Here is a 17824-nt window from a genome sequence, read left to right as displayed (position 1 = left end):
AAAATGATTTTTTTAGCAACAAATGCAACCAAAGGTTTAAATTCTCATTTGATGTTCAAAAAAGTTTTAGTTTTTGTCAAGTTTAAAGTTGAATATTCAAACCAGTCATACTCTGAGCAGAAATCGCTTTTTTGACACTTTTGGCACTTTTGACTTAAAAAATGATTTTTTTTTAGCAAAAAATAGACTCAAAAGTCAAAGTTCTCATTTGCAGTTCAAGAAAGTGTTATTTTTTGTCACGTTGTAAGTTGAAAATTCAAAACAGTCATTGAGCCAAAAACGCTTTTTTGACATTTTTGGCACTTTTGACTGACAAAATGATTTTTTTAGCAACAAATGCAACCAAAAGTTTAAGTTCTCATTTGATCTTCAAGAAAGTGTTATTATTTCTCAAGTTGTAAGTTGAATATTCAAAACAGTCATACTCTGAGCAGAAAACGCTTTTTTGACACTTTTGGCACTTTTGACTGAAAAAATGAATTTTAAGCAAAATACCACTCAAAATTTAAAGTTCTCATTTGCAGTTCAAGAAAGTGTTATTTTATGCCACGTTGTAAGTTTAAAATTTAAAACAGTCATAGAGCTGAAAACGCTTTTTTTGACACTTTTGGCACTTTTGACTGAAAAAATGATTTTTTTTTTAGCAAATAACGCACCCAAAAGTCAAAGTTCTCATTTGCAGTTCAAGAAAGTGATATTTTTTCTCAAGTTAAAAGTTGAATATTCAAACCAGTCATACTCTGAGCAGAAATCGCTTTTTTGACACTTTTGGCACTTTTGACTTATAAAATGATTTTTTTTAGCAAAAAACGCACCCAAAAGTCAAAGTTCTCACTTGCAGTTCAAGAAAGTGTTATTTTTTGTCACGTTGTAAGTTGAATATTCGAAACAGTCATACTCTGAGCATTAAAGACTTTTTTGACACTTTTGGCACTTTTGACTGACAAAATGATTTTTTAGCAAAAAATGCACCCAAAAGTCAAAGTTCTCATTTTCAGTTCAAGAAAGTGGTATTTTATGCCACATTGTAAGTTGTAAATTCAAACCAGTCACAGAGTCAAAAACGCTTTTTTGACAGTTTTGGCACTTTTGACTGACAAAATGATTTTTTAAGCAACAAATGCAACCAAAGGTTTAAGTTCTCATTTGATGTACAAGAAAGTGTTATTTTTTCTCAAGTTGTAAGTTGAATATTCAAAACAGTCATACTCTGAGCATAAAAGACATTTTTGACACTTTTGGCACTTTTGACCGACAATTTTTTTTTTTTAGCAAAAATAGACTCAAAATTCAAAGTTCTCATTTGCAGTTCAAGAAAGTGTTAGTTTTTGTCATGTCAGTTCAAACTTCAAACCAGTAATACCTGGAGCCGAAAACGCTTTTTTGACACTTTTGGCACTTTTGACTGACAAAATGATTTTTTAGGAAAAATGGACCCAAAAGTCAAAGTTCTCATGTGATGTTCAAAAAAGTGTTATTTTTTTCTCAAGTTGTAAGTTGAATATTCAAAACAGTCATACTCTGAGCAAAAAACGCTTTTTTGACACTTTTGACTGAAAAAATTATTTTTTTTTTAGTAAAAAACGCACCCAAAAGTCAAAGTTCTCATTTGCAGTTCAAGAAAGTGTTATTTTTTGTCACGTTGTAAGTTGAAAATTCAAAACAGTCATTGAGCCAAAAACGCTTTTTTGACATTTTTGGCACTTTTGACTGACAAAATGATTTTTTTTAGCAACAAATGCAACCAAAAGTTTAAGTTCTCATTTGATCTTCAAGAAAGTGTTATTATTTCTCAAGTTGTAAGTTGAATATTCAAAACATTCGTACTTTGAGCAGAAAATGCTTTTTTGACACTTTTGGCACTTTTGACTGAAAAAATGAATTTTAAGCACAAAACCACTCAAAATTTAAAGTTCTCATTTGCAGTTCAAGAAAGTGTTATTTTATGCCACGTTGTAAGTTTAAAAATTCAAGACAGTCATAGAGCTGAAAACGCTTTTTTGACACTTTTGGAACTTTTGACTGAAAAAATGATTTTTTTTTAGCAAAAAACGCACCCAAAAGTCAAAGTTCTCATTTGCAGTTCAAGAAAAGTGTTATTTTTTTGTCACTTTGTAAGTTGAAAATTCAAACAGTAATTGAGCCAAAAAAGCTTTTTTGACACTTTTGGCACTTTTGACTGACAAAATGATTTTTTTTTAGATAAAAACGCACCCAAAAGTCAAAGCTCTCATTTGCAGTTCAAGAAAGTGATATTTTTTCTCAAGTTGTAAGTTGAATATTCAAAACAGTCATACTCTGAGCATAAAAGACTTTTGTGACACTTTTGGCACTTTCAACTGAAAAAATGATTTCTTAGCAAAAAATTAACACAAAATTCAAAGTTCTCATTTGCAGTTCAAGACAGTGTTATTTTTTGTCACATTATAAGTTGAAAATTCAAAAGTCATTGAGCCGAAAACGCTTTTTTGACACTTTTGGCACTTTTGACTGACAAAATGATTTTTTAACAAAAAATAGACTCAAAAGTCAGAGTTCTCATTTGCATCTCGAGAAAGTGTTAGTTTTTGTCACGTTGTAAGTTGAAAATTCACAACATTCATACTCTGAGCATAAAGGAGTTTTTTGACCCTTTTGGCACCTTTAACTGAAAAAATGATTTCTCAGCAAATAATAGGCTCAAAAGTCAGAGTTCTCATTTGCAGTTCAGGAAAGTGTTAGTTTTTGTCATGTTGTTATTTGAAAATTCAAACCACTAATACTTAGAGCCGAAAACGCTTTTTTGACACTTTTGGCCCTTTTGACTGACAAAATGATTTTTTTTAGCAACAAATGCACCAAAAAGTTGAAGTTCTCATTTGATGTTCAAAAAAGTTTTAGTTTTTGTCAAGTTTAAAGTTGAATATTCAAACCAGTCATACTCTGAGCAGAAATCGCTTTTTTGACACTTTTGGCACTTTTGACTTAAAAAATGATTTTTTTTAGCAAAAAATAGACTCAAAAGTCAAAGTTCTCATTTGCAGTTCAAGAAAGTGTTATTTTTTGTCACGTTGTAAGTTGAAAATTCAAAACAGTCATTGAGCCAAAAACGCTTTTTTGACATTTTTGGCACTTTTGACTGACAAAATGATTTTTTTAGCAACAAATGCAACCAAAAGTTTAAGTTCTCATTTGATCTTCAAGAAAGTGTTATTTCTCAAGTTGTAAGTTGAATATTCAAAACAGTCATACTCTGAGCAGAAAACGCTTTTTTGACACTTTTGGCACTTTTGACTGAAAAAATGAATTTTAAGCAAAATACCACTCAAAATTTAAAGTTCTCATTTGCAGTTCAAGAAAGTGTTATTTTATGCCACGTTGTAAGTTTAAAATTTAAAACAGTCATAGAGCTGAAAACGCTTTTTTTGACACTTTTGGCACTTTTGACTGAAAAAATGATTTTTTTTTTAGCAAATAACGCACCCAAAAGTCAAAGTTCTCATTTGCAGTTCAAGAAAGTGATATTTTTTCTCAAGTTAAAAGTTGAATATTCAAACCAGTCATACTCTGAGCAGAAATCGCTTTTTTGACACTTTTGGCACTTTTGACTTATAAAATGATTTTTTTTAGCAAAAAACGCACCCAAAAGTCAAAGTTCTCACTTGCAGTTCAAGAAAGTGTTATTTTTTGTCACGTTGTAAGTTGAATATTCGAAACAGTCATACTCTGAGCATTAAAGACTTTTTTGACACTTTTGGCACTTTTGACTGACAAAATGATTTTTTAGCAAAAAATGCACCCAAAAGTCAAAGTTCTCATTTTCAGTTCAAGAAAGTGGTATTTTATGCCACATTGTAAGTTGTAAATTCAAACCAGTCACAGAGTCAAAAACGCTTTTTTGACAGTTTTGGCACTTTTGACTGACAAAATGATTTTTTAAGCAACAAATGCAACCAAAGGTTTAAGTTCTCATTTGATGTACAAGAAAGTGTTATTTTTTCTCAAGTTGTAAGTTGAATATTCAAAACAGTCATACTCTGAGCATAAAAGACATTTTTGACACTTTTGGCACTTTGGACTGACAATATGAATTTTAAGCACAAAACCAGTCAAAATTTAAAGTTCTCATTTGCAGTTCAAGAAAGTGTTTTTTTTTTTTTTATGCCACGTTGTAAGTTGAAACTTCAAAACGTTCATAGAGCCGAAAAGTGTAAAAAATAACACTTTCTTGAAATGCAAATGAGATCTTTGACCTCTGGGTGCGTTTTTTGCTAAAAAAAATAATTTTTTCAGTCAAAAGTGCCAAAACTGTAAAAAAGTATTTTATGCTCAGAGTATGACTGGTTTGAATTTTCAACTTACAATGTGGCATAAATTAACACTTTTTTGACCTGAAAATGAGAACTTTGACTTTTGAGTCCGTTTTTTTGCTAAAAAAATCATTTTCTCAGTCAAAATTGCCAAAAGTGTCAAAAAAATAATTTTTGGCTCTGAATAATACTGGATTGAATTTTCAACTTACAACGTGACAAAAAATAACATTTTCTTTAACTGCAAATGAGAACTTTGACTTTTGAGCCTATTTTTTGCTGAAAAATCATTTTTTGAGTCAAAAGTGCCAAAAGTGTCAAAAAAGTCTTTTATGCTCGGAGTATGACTGTTTTAATTTTCAACTTACAACCTGAGAAAAACTAACACTTTCTTGAACTGCAAATGAGAACTTTGACTTTTGGGTGCATTTTTTCCTAAAAAATCATTTTTTCAGTCAAAAGTGCCAAAAGTGTCAAAAAAGCGTTTTTGGCTCTATGACTGTTTTGAATTTTCAACTTACAACGTGACAAAAAATAACACTTTCTTGAACTGCAAATGAGAACTTTGACTTTTGAATCTATTTTTTGCTAAGAAATCATTTTTTCAGTCAAAAGTGCCAAAAGTGTAAAAAAGTCTTTTATGCTCAGAGTATGAATGTTTTGAATTTTCAACTTAAAACGTGACAAAAACTAACACTTTCTTGAACTGCAAATTAGAACTTTGACTTTTGGGTGCATTTTTTCCTAAAAAATCATTTTTTCAGTCAAAAGTGCCAAAAGTGTCTAAAAAGTCTTTTATGCTCAGAGTATGACTGTTTTGAATATTCAATTTACAACTTGAGAAAAAATAACACTTTCTTAAACTGTAAATGAGAACTTTAAATTTTGACTGGTTTTGTCCTTAAAATTCATTTTGTCAGTCAAAAGTGCCAAAAGTGTAAAAAAGTATTTTATGCTCAGAGTATGACTGTTTTGAATTTTTAACTTAAAACGTGACAAAACTAACACTTTCTTGAACTGCAAATGAGAACTTTGACTTTTGGGTGCGCTTTTTGCTGAAAAAAAAACATTTTTTCAGTAAAAAGTGTCAAAAGTGTCAAAAAAGCGTTTTCTGCTGACTGGTTTGAACTTTCAACTTACAACGTGACAAAAAATGACACTTTCCTGAACTGCAAATGAGAACTTTGACTTTTGGGTGCGTTTTTTGCACAAAAAAAATCATTTTGTTAGTCAAAATTGCCAAAAGTGTCTAAAAAGCATTTTTGGGCTCTAAGTATTACTGGTTTGAAGTTTCAACAGACAACATGACAAAAACTAACACTTTCTTGAACTGCAAAATGAGAACTTTGAATTTTGTGTCTAGATTTTGCTAAGAAATCATTTTCTCAGTTAAAAGTGCCAAAAGTGTCAAAAAAGCGTTTTTGGCTCTATGACTGGTTTGAATTTTAAACCTACAATGTGGCATAAAATAACATTTTTTTGAACTGTAAATGAGAACTTTAAATTTTGAGTGGTTTTGTGCTTAAAATTCATTTTATCGGTCAAAAGTGCCAAATGTGTCAAAAAAGTCTTTTATGCTCAGAGTATGAATGTTTTGAATATTCAACTTACAACTTGAGAAAAACTAACACTTTCTTGAAATGCAAAGGAGAACTTTGACTTTTGGGTGCATTTGTCGCTAAAAAATCATTTTGTCAGTCAAAAGTGCCAAAAGTGTCAAAAAAGCGTTTTTGGCTCAATTACTGTTTTGAATTTTCAACTTACAAAGTGGCATAAAATAACACTTTCTTGAACTGCAAATGAGAACTTTAAATTTTGAGTGGTTTTGTGCTTAAAATTCATTTTGTCAGTCAAAAGTGCCAAAAGTGTCAAAAAAGCGTTTTCTGCTTAGAGAATGACTGGTTTGAATTTTCAACTTACAACGTGACAAAAAATAACACTTTCTTGAACTGCAAATGAGAACTTTGACTTTTGAATCTATTTTTTGCTAAGAAATCATTTTTTCAGTCAGAGAACTTTGACTTTTGGGTGCGCTTTTTGCTGAAAAAAAAACATTTTTTCAGTAAAAAGTTCCAAAAGTGTCAAAAAAGCGTTTTCTGCTGACTGGTTTGAACTTTCAACTTACAACGTGACAAAAAATGACACTTTCCTGAACTGCAAATGAGAACTATGACTTTTGGGTGCGTTTTTTGCACAAGAAAAATCATTTTGTTAGTCAAAAGTGCCAAAAGTGTCTAAAAAGCATTTTTGGGCTCTAAGTATTACTGGTTTGAAGTTTCAACTGACAGCATGACAAAAACTAACACTTTCTTGAACTGCAAAATGAGAACTTTGAATTTTGTGTCTAGATTTTGCTAAGAAATCATTTTCTCAGTTAAAAGTGCCAAAAGTGTCAAAAAAGTCTTTTATGTTCAGAGTATGACTGTTTTGAATATTCAAGTTACAACTTGAGAAAAACTAACACTTTCTTGAACTGCAAAGGAGAACTTTGACTTTTGGGTGCATTTGTCGCTAAAAATCATTTTGTCAGTCAAAAGTGCCAAAAGTGTCAAAAAAGCGTTTTTTGCTCAATGACTGTTTTGAATTTTCAACTTACAACATGACAAAAAATAACACTTTTTGGAACTGCAAATGAGAACTTGGAATTTTGTGTCTATTTTTTGCTAAGAAATAATTTTTTCAGTCAAAAGTGCCAAAAGTTTAAAAAAAGCGATTTTGGCTCTGAGTATTACTGATTTAAATTTTCAACTTACAATTTGAGAAAAAATAACATTTTCTTGAACTGCAAATGAGAACTTTGACTTTTGCGTGCATTTGTTGCTAAAAAATCATTTTGTCAGTCAAAGGTGCCAAAAGTGTCAAAAAAGTCTTTTATGCTCAGTGTATGACTGTTTTGAATATTCAGCTTACAACTTGAGAAAAAATAACACTTTCTTAAACTGTAAATGAGAACTTTAAATTTTGACTGGTTTTGTGCTTAAAATTCATTTTGTCAGTCAAAAGTGCCAAAAGTTCAAAAAAGTCTTTTATGCTCAGAGTATGAATTTTTTGAATTTTCAACTTAAAACGTGACAAAAACTAACACTTTCTTGAACTGCAAATGAGAACTTTGACTTTTGGGTGCATTTTTTGCTAAAAAAATCATTTTTTCAGTCAAAAGTGCCAAAAGTGTCTAAAAAGCGTTTTTGGCTATAAGTATTACTGGTTTGAAGTTTCAACTGAAAACACGACAAAAACCAACACTTTATTGAACTGCAAATGAGAACTTTGAATTTTGTGTCTATTTTTTGCTAAGAAATCATTTTTTCAGTCAAAAGTGCCAAAAGTGTAAAAAAAGCAATTTTGGCTCTGAGTATTACTGATTTTAATTTTCAACTTACAATTTGAGAAAAAACTAACACTTTCTTGAACATCAAATGAGAAGTTAAACTTTTGTATGCATTTGTTGCTAAAAAAAAATTATTTTGTCAGTCAAAAGTGCCAAAAGTGTCAAAAAAGCTTTTTTTGGCTCAATGACTGTTTTGAATTTTCAACTTACAACTTGAGAAAAACTAACATTTTCTTGAACTGCAAAGGAGAACTTTGACTTTTGGGTGCATTTGTCACTAAAAAATCATTTTGTCAGTCAAAAGTGCCAAAAGTGTCAAAAAAACGTTTTTTGCTCAATGACTGTTTTGAATTTTCAACTTACAACGTGGCATGAAACAAAACTTTCTTTAACTGCAAATGCAAACTTTAAATTTTGACTGGTTTTGTGCTTAAAATTCATTTTGTAAGTCAAAAGTGCCAAAAGTGTAAAAAAGTCTTTTATGCTCAGATTATGAATGTTTTGAATTTTCAACTTACAACGTGACAAAAACTAACATTTTCTTGAACTGCAAATGAGAACTTCAACTTTTGGGTGCATTTGCTGCTAAAAAAAATCATTTTGTCGGTCAAAAGTGCCAAAAGTGTCAAAAAAGCGTTTTCGGCTCTATGACTGTTTTGAATTTTCAACTTACAACGTGGCATAAAATAACACTTTCTTGAACTGCAAATGCAAACTTTAAATTTTGACTGGTTTTGTGCTTAAAATTCATTTTGTCAGTCAAAAGTGCCAAAAGTGTAAAAAAGTCTTTTATGCTCAGAGTATGAATGTTTTGAATTTTCAACTTACAACGTGACAAAAACTAACACTTTCTTGAACTGCAAATGAGAACTTAAACTTTTGGGTGCATTTGTTGCTAAAAAAAAATCATTTTGTCAGTAAAAAGTGCCAAAAGTGTCAAAAAAGCATTTTTGGCTCTATGACTGTTTTGAATTTTAAACTTACAAAGTGGTATAAAATAACACTTTCTTGAACTGCAAATGAGAACTTTAAATTTTGAGTGGTTTTATGCTTAAAATTCATTTTGTCAGTCAAAAGTGTCAAAAAAGCGTTTTCTGCTCAGAGTATGATTGTTTTGAATTTTAAACTTACAACGTGGCATAAAATAACACTTTCTTGAACTGCAAATGAGAACTTTAAATTTTGACTGGTTTTGTGCTTAAAATTCATTTGTCAGTCAAAAGTGCCAAAAGTGTCAAAAAAGTCTTTAATGCTCAGAGTATGACTGTTTTGAATTTTCAACTTACAACGTGACAAAAACTAACACTTTCTCGAGCTGCAAATGAGAATTTTGACTTTTGAGTCTATTTGTTGCTAACAAAAATCTTTTTGTCAGTCAAAAGTGCCAAAAGTGTCAAAAAAGCGTTTTCGGCTCTATGACTGTTTTGAATTTTAAACTTAAAACGTGGCATAAAATAACACTTTCTTGAACTGCAAATGAGAACTTTAAATTTTGAGTGGTTTTGTGCTTAAAATTCATTTTGTCAGTCAAAAGTGTCAAAAAAGCGTTTTCTGCTCAGAGTATGATTGTTTTGAATTTTAAACTTACAACGTGGCATGAAACAAAACTTTCTTTAACTGCAAATGCAAACTTTAAATTTTGACTGGTTTTGTGCTTAAAATTCATTTTGTAAGTCAAAAGTGCCAAAAGTGTAAAAAAGTCTTTTATGCTCAGATTATGAATGTTTTGAATTTTCAACTTACAACGTGACAAAAACTAACATTTTCTTGAACTGCAAATGAGAACTTCAACTTTTGGGTGCATTTGTTGCTAAAAAAAATCATTTTGTCGGTCAAAAGTGCCAAAAGTGTCAAAAAAGCGTTTTCGGCTCTATGACTGTTTTGAATTTTAAACTTACAACGTGGCATAAAATAACACTTTCTTGAACTGCAAATGCAAACTTTAAATTTTGACTGGTTTTGTGCTTAAAATTCATTTTGTCAGTCAAAAGTGCCAAAAGTGTAAAAAAGTCTTTTATGCTCAGAGTATGAATGTTTTGAATTTTCAACTTACAACGTGACAAAAACTAACACTTTCTTGAACTGCAAATGAGAACTTAAACTTTTGGGTGCATTTGTTGCTAAAAAAAAATCATTTTGTCAGTCAAAAGTGCCAAAAGTGTCAAAAAAGCATTTTTGGCTCCATGACTGTTTTGAATTTTCAACTAACAACGTAACAAAAAATAACACTTTCTTGAACTGCAAATGAGAACACTGACTTTTGGGTGCGTTTTTTACTAAAAAAAAAAATCATTTTTTCAGTCAAAAGTGCCAAAAGTGTCAAAAAAGCGTTTTCTTTTGACTGGTTTGAACTTTCAAATTACAACGTGACAAAAAAAAAACACATTATTGAACTGCAAATGAGAACTTAAACTTTTGGGGGCATTTGTTGTTAAAAAATCATTTTGTCGGTCAAAAGTGCCAAAAGTAAAAAAAAAAAGCGTTTTCGGCTCTATGACTGTTTTGAATTTTAAATTTAAAACGTGGCATAAAATAACACTTTCTTGAACTGCAAATGAGAACTTTAAATTTTGAGTGGTTTTGTGCTTAAAATTCATTTTGTCAGTCAAAAGTGTCAAAAAAGCGTTTTCTGCTCAGAGTATGATTGTTTTGAATTTTAAACTTACAACGTGGCATGAAACAAAACTTTCTTTAACTGCAAATGCAAACTTTAAATTTTGACTGGTTTTGTGCTTAAAATTCATTTTGTAAGTCAAAAGTGCCAAAAGTGTAAAAAAGTCTTTTATGCTCAGATTATGAATGTTTTGAATTTTCAACTTACAACGTGACAAAAACTAACATTTTCTTGAACTGCAAATGAGAACTTCAACTTTTGGGTGCATTTGTTGCTAAAAAAAATCATTTTGTCGGTCAAAAGTGCCAAAAGTGTCAAAAAAGCGTTTTCGGCTCTATGACTGTTTTGAATTTTAAACTTACAACGTGGCATAAAATAACAATTTCTTGAACTGCAAATGCAAACTTTAAATTTTGACTGGTTTTGTGCTTAAAATTCATTTTGTCAGTCAAAAGTGCCAAAAGTGTAAAAAAGTCTTTTATGCTCAGAGTATGAATGTTTTGAATTTTCAACTTACAACGTGACAAAAACTAACACTTTCTTGAACTGCAAATGAGAACTTTAACTTTTGAGTCTATTTTTTGCTAAAAAAATCTTTTTGTCAGTCAAAAGTGCCAAAAGTGTCAAAAAACCTTTTTGGCTCTAAGTATTACCGGTTTGAAGTTTCAACTGACAACATGACAAAAACTAACACTTTCTTGAACTGCAAAATGAGAACTTTGAATTTTGTGTCCATTTTTTGCTAGGAAATCATTTTTTCAGTTAAAAGTGTCAAAAAAGTATTTCGTGCTCAGAGTATGACTGTTTTGAATATTCAACTTACAACTTGAGAAAAACTAACACTTTCTTCAACATCAAATGAGAACTTCAACTTTTGGGTGCATTTGATGGTAAAAAAAAATCATTTTTTCAGTCAAAAGTGCCAAAAGTGTCAAAAAAGCGTTTTCGGCTCTATGACTGTTTTGAATTTTAAACTTACAACGTGGCATAAAATAACACTTTCTTGAACTGCAAATGCAAACTTTAAATTTTGACTGGTTTTGTGCTTAAAATTCATTTTGTCAGTCAAAAGTGCCAAAAGTGTAAAAAAGTCTTTTATGCTCAGAGTATGAATGTTTTGAATTTTCAACTTACAACGTGACAAAAACTAACACTTTCTTGAACTGCAAATGAGAACTTAAACTTTTGGGTGCATTTGTTGCTAAAAAAAAATCATTTTGTCAGTCAAAAGTGCCAAAAGTGTCAAAAAAGCATTTTTGGCTCCATGACTGTTTTGAATTTTCAACTAACAACGTAACAAAAAATAACACTTTCTTGAACTGCAAATGAGAACACTGACTTTTGGGTGCGTTTTTTACTAAAAAAAAAAATCATTTTTTCAGTCAAAAGTGCCAAAAGTGTCAAAAAAGCGTTTTCTTTTGACTGGTTTGAACTTTCAAATTACAACGTGACAAAAAAAAACACATTATTGAACTGCAAATGAGAACTTAAACTTTTGGGGGCATTTGTTGTTAAAAAATCATTTTGTCGGTCAAAAGTGCCAAAAGTAAAAAAAAAAAGCGTTTTCGGCTCTATGACTGTTTTGAATTTTAAATTTAAAACGTGGCATAAAATAACACTTTCTTGAACTGCAAATGAGAACTTTAAATTTTGAGTGGTTTTGTGCTTAAAATTCATTTTGTCAGTCAAAAGTGTCAAAAAAGCGTTTTCTGCTCAGAGTATGATTGTTTTGAATTTTAAACTTACAACGTGGCATGAAACAAAACTTTCTTTAACTGCAAATGCAAACTTTAAATTTTGACTGGTTTTGTGCTTAAAATTCATTTTGTAAGTCAAAAGTGCCAAAAGTGTAAAAAAGTCTTTTTAGCTCAGATTATGAATGTTTTGAATTTTCAACTTACAACGTGACAAAAACTAACATTTTCTTGAACTGCAAATGAGAACTTCAACTTTTGGGTGCATTTGTTGCTAAAAAAAATCATTTTGTCGGTCAAAAGTGCCAAAAGTGTCAAAAAAGCGTTTTCGGCTCTATGACTGTTTTGAATTTTAAACTTACAACGTGGCATAAAATAACAATTTCTTGAACTGCAAATGCAAACTTTAAATTTTGACTGGTTTTGTGCTTAAAATTCATTTTGTCAGTCAAAAGTGCCAAAAGTGTAAAAAAGTCTTTTATGCTCAGAGTATGAATGTTTTGAATTTTCAACTTACAACGTGACAAAAACTAACACTTTCTTGAACTGCAAATGAGAACTTTAACTTTTGAGTCTATTTTTTGCTAAAAAAATCTTTTTGTCAGTCAAAAGTGCCAAAAGTGTCAAAAAACCTTTTTGGCTCTAAGTATTACCGGTTTGAAGTTTCAACTGACAACATGACAAAAACTAACACTTTCTTGAACTGCAAAATGAGAACTTTGAATTTTGTGTCCATTTTTTGCTAGGAAATCATTTTTTCAGTTAAAAGTGTCAAAAAAGTATTTCGTGCTCAGAGTATGACTGTTTTGAATATTCAACTTACAACTTGAGAAAAACTAACACTTTCTTCAACATCAAATGAGAACTTCAACTTTTGGGTGCATTTGATGGTAAAAAAAAATCATTTTTTCAGTCAAAAGTGCCAAAAGTGTCAAAAAAGCGTTTTCGGCTCTATGACTGTTTTGAATTTTAAACTTACAACGTGGCATAAAATAACACTTTCTTGAACTGCAAATGCAAACTTTAAATTTTGACTGGTTTTGTGCTTAAAATTCATTTTGTCAGTCAAAAGTGCCAAAAGTGTAAAATAGTCTTTTATGCTCAGATTATGAATGTTTTGAATTTTCAACTTACAACGTGACAAAAAAAAACACTTTCTCGAACTGGAAATGAGAACTTTGACTTTTGAGTCTATTTGTTGCTAAAAAATCATTTTGTCAGTCAATAGTGCCAAAAGTGTCAAAAAAGCATTTTCGGCTCTATGACTGTTTTGAATTTTCAACTTACAACGTGGCATAAGATAACACTTTTTTGAACTGCAAATAAGAACTTTAAATTTTGACTGGTTTTGAGCTTAAAATTCAGTTTTTCAGTCAAAAGTGCCAAAAGTGACGGCACTGTTTGGACTTCTCCACTTACAATGTGACAAGAAATAACACGTTCTTCATCTGCAAATGAGAGTTTTGGCTTTTGAGTGCATTTTGGCGGTCAAAAAACAGTTTTTCATTCAAAAGTTTCAAAATAGCGTTTTCAGCTCTAAACAGCACTGTTTGGACTCATCCAGTTTCTGCGTGACAAGATTTAACACGTTCTTCATCTGCAAATGAGAACTTTGGCTTTTGAATGCATTTTGGCCGCAAAAAAACAGTTTTTCATTCAAAAATGTCAAAATAGCGTTTTCAGCTCAAAAAAGCACTGTTTGGACTTTTCCACTTACAAGGTGACAAGAAATAACACTTCATTCACTTTTGAGTGCATATTGTAAATAAAAAAAAGTTTTTCATTCAAAAGTTTCATAAAAGCGATTATAGCTCCAAATTGCACTGTTCTAACTTCTCCACTTACTAAGTGACGAGAAATAACACTTGCTTCACTTTTGACAGCATATTGTAAATAAAAATAAGTTTTTCATTCAAAAGTTTCATAAAAGCGATTATAGCTCCAAATTGCACTGTTTTGACTTCTCCACTTACTACGTGACAAGAAATAACACTTCATTCACTTTTGAGTGCATATTGTAATTTAAAAAAGGTTTTTCATTCAAAAGAGTCAAAATAGCATGTTCAGCTCTAGATAGCACTGTTTGGACTTCTCCACTTACAAGGCGACAAGAAATGACACTTGCTTCACTTTTGAGTGCATATTGTACATAAAAATCAGTTTTTCATTCAAAAGTTTCATAAAAGCGTTTATAGCTCCAAATTGCACTGTTTTGACTTCTCCACTTACTAGGTGACAAGAAATAACACGTTCTTCAAGTGCAGATGAGAACTTTGACGTTTGAGAGCATTTTGGCCACGAAAATAAGTTTTTCATTCAAAAGTGTCAAAATAGCGTTTTCAGCTCTAGAAAACACTGTTTGGTCTTCTCCACTTACTTGGTGACAATATATAATACGTTCTGCACTTTTGAGAGCATATTGTACATAAAAATCAGTTTTTCATTCAAAAGTGTCAAAAAAGCGTTTTCAGACCTAAACAGCACTATTTGGACTCATCGAGTTACTGCGGGACAAGATATAACACGTTCTTCATCTGCAAATGAGAGTCTTGGCTTTTGAGTGCATTTTGGCGGTCAAAAAACAGTTTTTCATTCAAACATGTCAAAATAGCGTTTTCAGCTTTAAACAGCACTGTTTGGACTTCTCCACTTACAAGGTGACAAGAAATAACACGTCAATCACTTTTGAGAGCATATTGTAAATAAAAATCAGTTTTTCATTCAAAAGTTTCATAAAAGCGTTTATAGCTCCAAATTGCACTGTTTTGACTTCTCCACTTACTAGGTGACAAGAAATATAACGTTCTTCATCTGCAAATGAGAACTTTGACTCTTGAGTGCATTTCGGCCACAAAAAACAGTTTTTCATTCAAAAGTGTCAAAATAGCATGTTCAGCTCTAGAAAGCACTGTTTTGACTTCTCAACTTACTTGGTGACAATATATAATACGTTCTGCACTTTTGAGAGCATATTGTACAAAAAAATCAGTTTTTCTTTCAAAAGTGTCAAAATAGCATTTTCAGCTCTAGAACGTACTGTTTGGACTTTTCCACTTACAAGGTGACAAGAAATAACACTTCATTCACTTTTGAGTGCATATTGTAAATAAAAATAAGTTTTTCATTCAAAAGTTTCATAAAAGCGTTTTCAGCTCAAAACAGCACTGTTTGGACTTCTCCACTTACTAGGGGACAAGAAATAACACGTTCTTCAAGTGCAGATGAGAACTTTGACGTTTGAGAGCATTTTGGCCACGAAAATAAGTTTTTCATTCAAAAGTGTCAAAATAGCGTTTTCAGCTCTAGAAAACACTGTTTGGTCTTCTCCACTTACTTGGTGACAATATATAATACGTTCTGCACTTTTGAGAGCATATTGTACATAAAAATCAGTTTTTCATTCAAAAGTGTCAAAAAAGCGTTTTCAGACCTAAACAGCACTATTTGGACTCATCGAGTTACTGCGGGACAAGATATAACACGTTCTTCATCTGCAAATGAGAGTCTTGGCTTTTGAGTGCATTTTGGCCGTCAAAAAACAGTTTTTCATTCAAACATGTCAAAAAAGCGTTTTCAGCTTTAAACAGCACTGTTTGGACTTCTCCACTTACAAGGTGACAAGAAATAACACGTCAATCACTTTTGAGAGCATATTGTAAATAAAAATAAGTTTTTCATTCAAAAGTTTCAAAAAAGCGTTTATAGCTCTAAATTGCACTGTTTTGACTTCTCCACTTACTAGGTGACGAGAAATAACACTTGCTTCACTTTTGACAGCGTATTGTACATAAAAACAGTTTTTCATTCAAAAGTGTCATAAAAGCGTTATCAGCTCAAACAGCGCTGTTTGGACTTCTCCACTTACTAGGTGACAAGAAATGACACTTCATTCACTTTTGAGAGCATATTGTAAATAAAAATAAGTTTTTCATTCAAAAGTTTCATAAAAGCGATTATAGCTCCAAATTGCACTGTTTTGACTTCTCCACTTACTACGTGACAAGAAATAACACTTCATTCACTTTTGAGTGCATATTGTAAATTAAAAAAGGTTTTTCATTGAAAAGAGTCAAAATAGCATGTTCAGCTCTAGATAGCACTGTTTGGACTTCTCCACTTACAAGGCGACAAGAAATGACACTTGCTTCACTTTTGAGTGCATATTGTACATAAAAATCAGTTTTTCATTCAAAAGTTTCATAAAAGCGTTTATAGCTCCAAATTGCACTGTTTTGACTTCTCCACTTACTAGGTGACAAGAAATAACACGTTCTTCATCTGCAAATGAGAACTTTGACTTTTGAGTGCATTTTGGCCACAAAAAACAGTTTTTCATTCAAAAGTGTCAAAATAGCATGCTCAGCTCTAGAAAGCACTGTTTTGACTTCTCCACTTACTTGGTGACAATATATAATACGTTCTGCACTTTTGAGAGCATATTGTACAAAAAAATCAGTTTTTCTTTCAAAAGTGTCAAAATAGCATTTTCAGCTCTAGAAAGTACTGTTTGGACTTTTCCACTTACAAGGTTACAAGAAATAACACTTCATTCACTTTTGAGTGCATATTGTAAATAAAAATAAGTTTTTCATTCAAAAGTTTCAAAAAAGCGTTTATAGCTCTAAATTGCACTGTTTTGACTTCTCCACTTACTAGGTGACGAGAAATAACACTTGCTTCACTTTTGACAGCATATTGTACATAAAAACAGTTTTTCATTCAAAAGTGTCATAAAAGCGTTATCAGCTCAAAGAGCGCTGTTTGGACTTCTCCACTTACTAGGTGACAAGAAATGACACTTCATTCACTTTTGAGTGCATATTGTAAATTAAAAAAGGTTTTTCATTCAAAAGAGTCAAAATAGCATGTTCAGCTCTAGATAGCACTGTTTGGACTTCTCCACTTACAAGGCGACAAGAAATGACACTTGCTTCACTTTTGAGAGCATATTGTAAATAAAAATAAGTTTTTCATTCAAAAGTTTCATAAAAGCGATTATAGCTCCAAATTGCACTGTTTTGACTTCTCCACTTACTACGTGACAAGAAATAACACTTCATTCACTTTTGAGTGCATATTGTAAATTAAAAAAGGTTTTTCATTCAAAAGAGTCAAAATAGCATGTTCAGCTCTAGATAGCACTGTTTGGACTTCTCCACTTACAAGGCGACAAGAAATGACACTTGCTTCACTTTTGAGTGCATATTGTACATAAAAATCAGTTTTTCATTCAAAAGTTTCATAAAAGCGTTTATAGCTCCAAATTGCACTGTTTTGACTTCTCCACTTACTAGGTGACAAGAAATAACACGTTCTTCAAGTGCAGATGAGAACTTTGACGTTTGAGAGCATTTTGGCCACGAAAATAAGTTTTTCATTCAAAAGTGTCAAAATAGCGTTTTCAGCTCTAGAAAACACTGTTTGGTCTTCTCCACTTACTTGGTGACAATATATAATACGTTCTGCACTTTTGAGAGCATATTGTACATAAAAATCAGTTTTTCATTCAAAAGTGTCAAAAAAGCGTTTTCAGACCTAAACAGCACTATTTGGACTCATCGAGTTACTGCGGGACAAGATATAACACGTTCTTCATCTGCAAATGAGAGTCTTGGCTTTTGAGTGCATTTTGGCGGTCAAAAAACAGTTTTTCATTCAAACATGTCAAAATAGCGTTTTCAGCTTTAAACAGCACTGTTTGGACTTCTCCACTTACAAGGTGACAAGAAATAACACGTCAATCACTTTTGAGAGCATATTGTAAATAAAAATAAGTTTTTCATTTAAAAGTTTCAAAAAAGCGTTTATAGCTCTAAATTGCACTGTTTTGACTTCTCCACTTACTAGGTGACGAGAAATAACACTTGCTTCACTTTTGACAGCATATTGTACATAAAAA

This window comes from Oryzias latipes, chromosome 14 (genome assembly GCF_053564925.1).
Source record: "Oryzias latipes strain Hd-rR chromosome 14, Olatipes_Hd-rR_3.1".
Classification (NCBI taxonomy): domain Eukaryota; kingdom Metazoa; phylum Chordata; class Actinopteri; order Beloniformes; family Adrianichthyidae; genus Oryzias; species Oryzias latipes.
This window is presented reverse-complemented; position numbering follows the sequence as displayed.